This window comes from Rhipicephalus sanguineus, chromosome 1, assembly GCF_013339695.2.
Source record: "Rhipicephalus sanguineus isolate Rsan-2018 chromosome 1, BIME_Rsan_1.4, whole genome shotgun sequence".
NCBI lineage: Eukaryota > Metazoa > Arthropoda > Arachnida > Ixodida > Ixodidae > Rhipicephalus > Rhipicephalus sanguineus.
The window spans coordinates 228,079,272-228,089,082 of NC_051176.1; the positions used below are offsets into that span (position 1 = coordinate 228,079,272).

At 46.2% G+C, this 9,811-nt stretch overlaps 1 long non-coding RNA gene across 1 annotated transcript; it reads left to right on the forward strand.

The window, feature by feature from the left end:
• The first annotated feature begins 7,151 nt into the window (after positions 1–7,151).
• LOC125760192 (uncharacterized) lies at positions 7,152–8,695 on the forward strand. The gene is made up of 3 exons (XR_007417824.1): positions 7,152–7,224; positions 7,675–7,747; positions 8,536–8,695. It is a non-coding gene; the product is annotated as an uncharacterized LOC125760192 (long non-coding RNA).
• Positions 8,696–9,811: the final 1,116 nt, after the last annotated feature.

Here is a 9,811-nt window from a genome sequence, read left to right on the forward strand (position 1 = left end):
ATGATAAAGCCGCTTATTCTTTAAGATTCAGAACCAAAGATGAAAGTACAGGTTTCTACGATACCTCACAAAGAATATAGGATGGTTTCTTTGTGTGGCCGCTTCATTTTTTAGCACTGTTAACCTTTCAAGCCAACCAAACCAACTAGCCCTACTTTCTTTTAATGCTTGTGACGCACTTTTTGAACATGAGCTACGTATGTACGTTTATTATTCTACATGCTGAAGCGTGCAGCAGTGACCTGAGACGTCGTGGCATTTTCTATAGTTTTTGAAAAAGGGATGTCTTTGGCTCTAGATACAGCCCTTCTTTAATGTCCCCAGAGGCAACCTTTGTTCGACCGCTGCTACTCCAATTTCTTTCCGGTGGACATCTGTCTTATTTGCGTAACGCAGAAACGTACTTAAGAAAATGAGCACCACTACCACGAATGAACCAACTCAACGTAATCAATTCCATGAGTACAATACTGTTGCCTTTCTTCTTGGCTGTAGTTACTGGAACAATAAATTTAAGAATGCCCCCCCCCCCCTCCCCCACCGCCAAATCCAGTAGATGTGGCACTCTCGTAGGTAGGCTAAGCCAAGTCATGAACAACTGCCCGTTCTGTAGCGTTGATTCCGCGGAGAAGATCAGTTTATTTACATTCAAGAAATTGCGTGTCTCTATAGTATTGGTTCCTGTCGCCGTATCGTTTAGAGAACGTGCCTGCTTACCACTGCATATCGTTCTTCTTGAACTGTTTTATTACTGCAAGCGCTTCTGGCTCGAAAGGTCCGAGATGCATATTGTTCTCTTGAATGATTTAATGCATACGGTGGACAGGTCACGTTCTCAAAATACAGTCGTGCATAGAGCCAATACCCTTCGCGGTCTCCCCGGCCCACGCCGCTAAAATAGAAGTTTGGGCGAGTAGGTACGCTGTACTTGAAGTTTGAGGCAGAGCAATAGAGCCGTTGTCTGTCTTTCTCCCACCGGCCTGCCGTCCTTTGCTCTGTTTTAAATTCCAAGTATCTCGATCTGACGTTTGGAATACGTGATGCAAAATAAAGTGCGAGCACCCTACGGAACCCACAGCCCATCGCCAAAGTTGTGCACACATATATCAATTCGACTGCTTCTAAAACCTTGACTATGAATTATTGAAAACACTGCGCGCACTGTAAACACTGCGTGGCTGACATACGACAGCATTCGATATCAATGATATCAGAACGGGTGCACTGTATGAAGCTTGCGATACGCCGCTTAGTACATGTTTAAAATTTTACGTTTCGTTTTCAAAGAGCGTTTGAAATCAACTTCAGTGGCAGTAGTATTATATGAGGAAAAAGTAAGCAGTTTGCTTTGAGGTCAAGTCTTTACCCTGCAGTAAAGGTAATGCTGGAATAACAGACTACGTTCTGGAACAATATAGAGGTCTTTCTGGAACAGAAAAGCGCTGCCCCGGCGACTGACGTCTCCTTTGCTGCAGCAATGTCAAAGGAGACTTTGTTCACCCATGCTGTTGTATATACTGCTTGTAAGCGAGGGTGGTAGTCGTAAAGAGGCGTGTCGTACATATACGCAGGCGACGCATTTAATCCGTCCAATGGCATTAGAGAGAATTCGAGGCCCAACTCAAAGACGCATCGAGTTTGCGAGGCTGACGTGTCAGTGCAGCTGGTCAACCCTGACGAGGGTGAAACGAGGCGATGGCTCAGAGGCTAGAGGCAGATCGCCAAGCGCAGGACACAGAGCAAGGATCGCAGGAGCCGAACCTTTTACGGCTCTCTCAAGAGCGCGCCGTACCAGCTGAGGACCTTCGGCGGGGGCAGGCTTTACGACCCTGGCCGGCGGGATTGTAGAGAGGGCCGCTACGGCTTCAGCGGCGCATCCTCTAGCCCTTCGATCGCTAATTGACGAGTAGGTCGGAAGGCAAGCTCCCAGCCGCCCTAATTGGGCTCTTCCTACGACCCCTGGGCCGGGCGCAAACATAGTGTCCAAGCCGCATCATTGCCGGCTCCTCTCGTGCTGTGGCGGTAGTCTGTGTGGTTCTTCTGCAACCTCCACGCATCCCAGGTGGTGCCTATTCCCGCTCTGGCGGCCACTCGCTGCGCTAATGCTTCGATGGACGGGACACTGTGAGCGCGTTTCGTAACAGTGCAATTAAATTTCGTGGTGTTAAGAGACACTAGCGGTGTGGGGGAGGCAAAGGGTAAAAGGAAGGTTCCATTTTAGGTTGTTATGTAGCCCCCCTTGTCTAGAAAAAGTTCTGGCAAAGAATATCAATCAAGCTATACGAGATTATGGCAGCCTGGTCATGACGTCGAGATTACGAACCTGTTGAAATACTAGCCATGGCAAAATCATTTTGACTAGGCTGAACGATGATCAGGAACTACCGCATTTTCTCGCGTATAACCCGCACCAAATATACAGAAAATTCAGCGCTTAAGTCTGAGGCCGAATCATACGCGAATTTAGGTGAGCATTTTGGCTCCACGGTATTGCATAACAATAAAACAAGAAAGGTCATTCACAGCACTATGCGGGAATTTGTTATTTTTATTTTTCCGCGGTTTGTTGTTAGGACGGCCGGTTACATGCAGGGGCGGCTTATGCGCACGGAAATACGGTATACGTGTACCGTTCAGAGTGCGCGTTGTATTGTATTTTGCAGTAAAAATTTCCTCGTGGGTTCGGTTCCCGATCATGTCAGCTGCATTTCGATGAGGTCGAGATCCAAAAGGACCGGTGTACTTGGATTTCGGGGCACGTTAAAGGACCTCAGGTGATCAATAATAATCTGGAGCTATATTAAACACATTATCTATCGTTTCTAGCATCTCCTATTTAGTATATTGTTACCAGGATCGCAGGCAGCGACTGCGTTAGGGGTAAGAGTCACATGGATATTTTCCAGGTTCCTTGCCGGAAGCGTTTCCAGAGACGTGCTGTACACGCTGCGAGTATTGCAACGGAGGCCTGAAATTTTATTCGTGCTTGAAGCGACGTTTCTGAACTCCATCGATGCGAACGTAGCCTTTCTTTAAAAGTAGAAATGAGGGTAAAACAATTATCGCGTTTCCTTTTATTCGGCGATCATTGCTCACTTCCTGTCATTATTTGTCCGTATTTTGCATGTATAATAACATTATGTTTGGTTTTTTGTCGCACCGGAGATCAATTAAGGCCTCATTGAACTTCTTGCGTGGCACTGGCCTATCCACTCCACTTCTTCCTTTTTGTTTGTTTGTTTGTTTGTTTGTTTGTTTGTTTGTTTTCGCGCGCCTGCTCTCCTCTCCGCTCTTCTTTCCGTCTTTCTTTCCCCTTGCCCCTCCCCTTAGTGTAGGGTCCGTGTTATTCGTATGGGTTAGATAATTGCGAGAAGCAAAAAACTGCATGCCTGTCAATTCCGCCTTCTTCCGCGTATTCACTGCGCCAGGGTGAAGAGCGGTGTTAGCGAAAGAATAAGTGAAACAGGTGAGTCCTATTAAGATGGTTGTGTTCGATGACTCGTTTTCCTATGCGAGGCGTGGAATACCACGACCTATTGCTTCTGAATTGTCATCGCGTGCTCAGCCTGTTACACGTGCTAGAACTATGAAGAAGTAAAGGTCAACCTGAGAGAGATTATGAAACGGTAATCCGCTGTGTGGATTATATCTGCACACGGTAGACGTCCTGCGCACACTTACTATATTTCCTGATCTCATTTTCATTTCAAGATAATGCGACACGTTCCTCACTACCAGCCATGTTATTGCGTATATTTTCCTTCTCCCAATAAAGCTACCAACTGGCAGCGAGTGCTCGCGTTGCGTGTATCTCAGTCCTTGTTTGTCGCACTGTTTTCTTTAGAAGATGATGTTATTTAATCATATCGTGGTTTTCGCAACGTTAAACCCCAAGATATTGTTATTAAAGATGTTATTTCTTTACGTTCATCTTTAACACACACTTGTCTGATAAAATAAAAGCAAGATGGATTCGAACCGAGTCCTTTATATTTGTATGATACCAGTCTACGTCAGTAAATGAAAGCCCTTTTTTTTCACCCATTGTTTGATTACCATCTCAAAAAAGAAAGAACACAAGAGTGTTCCCATGTGTTGCTCAATTTGGCTTCGTTCCCCTCACTTCCTTCCTGTCCTTAGAGAAGCTGCTAAGGCTGCGACTCTAACAAAAATCGAACTAAATCACCAAAGCATACAATCTAGCGGCATCTCACAAATCCTTTGGTCTAATCTATTTCTAACGTGGCAACTCTGAATATCGTGCCGACAGCCCGGCACTCAATTCTCGCAATCACTGTCCACGCTCGTTTTAAGCGTAAATGCAAATTTCAGGAGCCGTGAAACATACGGGCGAAATTTGTTAGTTCCGCTGAAATGTGCTCAAACAATCTGAAGGGGTGCCTAATGAAAAGTCAACACTGCAGGAGGGCCATGTTCGATCGCATTTCTCCCTTTCTTTATCTCGCCTTCATCAATGATTCTCCGGGATGTGTTGGACGAAGCAGCTTTCCCGACCAACGAATGAGTCGATGCGAGAGCGAATCGTCTGATGAAGCGCGAACCGATATAATACTGTGGCGAGTCCCTCCAATTTACGTTAAACTGTCGCCATCACATATACGTGCAAAGTTGTCTACATACACAAATACAACCCCCCCCCCCCCATGTATATATATATATATATATATATATATATATATATATATATATATATATATATATATATATATATATATATATATATATATATATATATATATATGTCTCGGGTGTCTCGTGTCGCCGCCCGTCACGGTAAAGCACGCGGCAAATAAGACGGCGCGTTTGCTAAGGAAAAGATCGCGAGAACGCGCGCTGCGCTTCACCGACTGGCAAACAAGACAGCGCGTTGGCTCAGGAAAAGCTCTGTTTCTGCGATGGACGCTGTCTGCGACGGGCGCTGGACGCTGTCTGCGACGTTATCTGTAGCAATGAGAGGGCGCTGTCCTCTCATTGCTATTGACATGTCCCTATGGACACGCGCCTGTCCTGTACATCTGTGTTCCTTTGTAGTCCTTGTCGATTTCCCGCTTCTAATTTTGAAGAAACCTATGGGAAACACCGGTGCTTCGCATCTCCCCAGGTTTCACGTTAGTGGATATGTCTTGTACAGTGTAGCATGGGGTCGGAAAGGGAAATGAGGGTAAGGAGGATAGAAAAGAGGAGGGCAACGCCACCAGTTCCGCCGCTTCCTTAGTCTTCGCACTACCAGCGCGTGGCTACCCCAACTTTCTTTAAGACGATAGTCTTTCTTGGGATACTTGAACGCGGAAATTTTGGTCTGCCTGTCTTTCTGTCTGTCTGTCACACGATTCAGCCACCCGGCCAAAGTTTAAGCACTTGCTGAACGCCCAGCCATCTTGAACTGGTAGCTGCGTTCATACTTGTGAACACTGCCGATCAAAAAGCAAATATTACGCATATCTGAGGCGCCACATCAATATGTAAGTATTAGGTGGTGTGTTCCTTTACTAGAAAATACATAGATACGTAATTCTAAACATCCTAGTGTTTCTTAGGCTGCGCTGAAAATGCGACGCTATGCTCGAAAAAGCCCTCGGCCGACGACATGGTGCTGCCACCTGGCAGTGGCCCAAGGTTCTGCACAAGCTCATGTTTCCCGACGCCACTGCCAGATGGCGTCCATATCTCACGCAGCGCCTCCTCTATTTTATCAATGCCAGCCAGATGCGGCCGATTCAACATAGAGGAGGCGCTGTCTGAGGCAAGACAAAACATAAATGGCAGAAGGCTATCGTCTTCCGACGATATTAGCAGCGAAGCACGAAGATACGCGGCCATTTTTTTTTGTAACAGTCGCTTGTGATAACCGCCTTACTGATTGCCAGAAGTGTTGTGAAATGACAGAGTTCATACGAAACAAGACGTATATGGGGATCTAAGACATCTGAAGGAAAGCAATCAAAAAATTGTAGCGCATGGAAAGGTGGTCATGCACTGTCGCACAAAACACAACTTTTGCCACAAAACAGTATACAAGCTATTATGCCCAAGGTACTATCGCGCTCAGTATGAGCTACATCTCGCGAGCGCGTGGCCGAGAGCGCTCTGCAAGGTTGTACAGTGGCGCCGATTACGTCATATTTTCGAGTTATCGGGAGAGAGTTTGGCTGCTCGTGCCAGCGCGCATCGCCCCCACTTGATTGCTCTCACCCTCGAAGTTATCATTTTCGAGGCTGATATAACCGCAGGGCAAAACGAGGGCAAGGGTGAAAGAAAGTTGTGGTGATGCGCGCTAGCAGGGACAGCCAAACTCTCTCCCGATAACTCGAAAATATGCCGTAATCGGCGCCACTGTACAACCGTGTAGAGCGCTCCGCCACGCGCTCGTGGGATGGAGCTCATACTGGGGGGCGATCGGAGATCTCTGTTCGTTCGCGTTCGTTCTGCGGTGCCTACGTCACAAAAGTGAGAGGAGGCGCAGCTCTCCCGCCTAGAACCGCCGAGAGGAAGAGAACAGCCAATCGTGAAGCGGACAGCTTTCCGGAAGTAGACGCGCATCCTGTGACGTCGGCACAGGGACCGTGAAGCGTTTCTCACCTTTTAATAAATATAATTACTTTACAGAAAATTATTGTTTTTGCTTCTCAAGCTCAAACACACTTTCAAACAGCAACAGCTTTGAGTGATGATATTTAATGATGTTAGTCTTTTTTGACGTCGTCGCTAGATGATGTCGCGCACGCAAAAAAAAAAGAGAAAAGTAGCGGCTGACGCAGTTTCAAAATGTCGTCCGATCGCAACGTCTGCGTTGGTTCTCGGGTGTCGGATCGTCAAAAGGAGCTTCTGCTGGCTTTTGTGAAAGAGCACCCACAGATCGCGACGCTGTCGTGCCCGCTGGAGCCATCGTTCACAAGGGAGGACCGGGACGACATGTGGCAAGAGCTAGTAGCGCCTTTGAACGAAGAATTCCCTGCGCGTAACGCCAGAGCCCAGTGGCAGGCCCAATGGAGGAATGAGCGCTACTATTCGCAGCAGGGTCTTGCCAAACTCCGAGGGCAGCAGAGGTGAGTGCGAGCACAATTGTATTGTGGTCGGTCATCTTACGCGTCCCGCTTGTGCTTTACAGCGGCACCCGAGGCGGCCAGATTTCGGATTACCGCGGCCGCGTCGTGCTTGACAGGGACGAGTGTGCGAGGCCCATAGTTCGGGTGGTCTGAATCGGTAAGCACTGGCTTAGAATATCATTGTTACTTGTATGCTGCGAACAAGTGGGCTCGTTTGCTTCGAGCCATTACGCGCTGTTAGTTTTACTTTTTCAAACAATATCGAGTGGATCACCCGGCCGCCGCGTTAGCTGAGGTGCTAACACGTTGCGCCGCCCAGAACAGAATGCGAAACAGCCACATTTGCGGTGATGACGAAAGAACAGCCGCGAACTATATTTCGAAGCTCATTAGAGTACCCTACGTGTTCCAACCCATTTCTCAGACCCTCGAGTCGAGTGAGGTGCGTAGCCAGTAGGCTTGCCTCCCTCCACCCCTCTCTCCGAAGTCTGTGTGTCATAGCATGCCGCTGTTGAAACATTCTAAAAAAACATTGCTATTATCCACTTCCACTCCATACTTCTTATTGCACTCAGTGTGTCAATCAAGAAACTTCTTGCTATAACAGGTGAGCCCTGCTCCAGCTGCTACTGGTGTGGCTGAAGAGGATGTGGCCCAGGATCTTCCCCGTGCCCCAACTCGTAAGTTTCGCTGATGTTTTTGATTAACTGTAGATGGTGTTACATGCTCACAGGTGATGCTCATGCGTGCAGGCATATGTTTGTGAAGAGATGACATCTGTGGGCATAAAGACAAAAGGCTGCACAAAAAAAATTTGGCAAACTGTTGCAGGAGCTAGTTGTATGCATAACTGTCAGATGGAATAAACAGGTGTCCTGCCTTGCAGTTATGGTGAAATGTAGCAAAAAGGTAGCATTGCAAAAATGTTCAACATCTTGAAATGTTTCCCTATTTTGTCAATTGCTTCAAAAGTGAAACTGAAAATGTGCTATTGCTAAATATACTGTTCAAAAAGCAAGCTTGTTATATAACTTTTTCACATAGCCATCATACACAAATGCACATGTTTGCACCTGTGTTACACCTGCTTGCTGTATGTTTTGCATACTGCAGCAGCTAGGGTTTCGGAAGGAGATTGTGTCGGTGATCGCGTAAAGCCGGGCAAACAATTGTGTAGCCCTGAAAAGGGCTGTTTGGTTGCTTCTCATGCAGAGGTGGTTAGAGGCGTGAGATGCGTTTGATGAGATGAGCGAAAATGAATTCCGGCACCGCTTTGGTCTGTCCAAACGAAGTGCGTTGGTTGTGCGGTGAACCAAGCACCATTCATGGATGCCGTTGGGTCAGTGGATTTTCAACAGAGAGGAAATTGTTGCACACACTGAAACTCTTAACGAACACAAGCTTCCAGCGAAGAGTCGGTAGCAGGAAATTTATAGATGATAATGGCAACACATTTCTTGGTTTCCAGCTCATGCCGCAGCTGCGGGATGGGGGCAACCGGCAGGCCGAGGCGCTGGAGTTACTAGCCGCAAACACCAGGCGGCAGGGCCAGGCATCATTGGAAAGCTGCGCCAGGTTCAACTTCTCGGTGACGTGGTCCACGAATTGCAAGGCGTTGGTACCCTCGCCCGGGCCCTGATTGCAGCGGCACAGTGATTTGTAAAGACTAGTTGTACATATATGTAGATTTATTTTTGTTCACATCACGAGCTATGATACGCTGGTTTGCTTCAATGGTGCCCTGCAATTTTCTTTCAGTTAATTTTCTTTTTCTGCATATCAGAAGCACTGATGTCCTGTTTCATTGTACATAATAAAGTGTAGCTCAATGGTAAATCGTGTCTTGCGATGTCATTTCTTTTTAAGCTCATCGTGCGAGGTGATGCATTCAGCAGTTTTGTAGTACATGTGCATAGCACAGTGTGGTTTCATTTATAAATCATGTTTTGCCATGTCATTTTTTAAAATCTCATTATACAAAGTCATGCATTGAGCAATTTTGTAGTATATGCACATAGTGCACTGTAGTGTATCTTTATGTTTATAGTGTATACGTGTAGAATATTGTGGCACACTGTACGTTTTCTATCGATTTTTACACATCCTAGAAAAAAAGAAAAGCGTTTGTGAATGGTCTAGGTTGCACAACAATTTTGAAATATTGCAAGACCAAAAAATAGTTGACGAATACGTGTTCTGTTGCTTAGAAGTGTTTAGATAACAGGATTCGGTACAAACGGAAATCAATAATAGAGGAAGACATCAGCAACCAACAGCTTGCATTTTTTAGCGAGTTCAATTAATACCGGTTCGACTGTGCCTTGTTTTCATGTAATACAATGACTTTCGTGCTGCGAGACGCGTGTGTTGCTGCAGAGGAGCAGCAGGCACTTTGTAATAACTCCATTTGTATATTATAAAAGGAAGCTACTTTTATATTCTTTTCCTTGGCATTAAATTTAAGGGATATTTATTTATTTTGCTTTTTATGTGCATTGCTCGTGATACTTGTAATAAAATTTCAATTCTGACACCACCCATGTTGTTCACTTCATTTACAGGCACCATTCTTGTTGCACTAAAGCTACCGCATGTTGCTGTCCTGATTCAAACAGCCTTTTCAGGTTACCACTTTGGCTGTGAATGGCACCATGTGCCATTCACAGTTGAGCTCTCAGTTGTGCTTAGTGTGAAGCGCCATATTTTACAACCTGGTCGAAGCATTTCATCAGCATGGCGTTGTG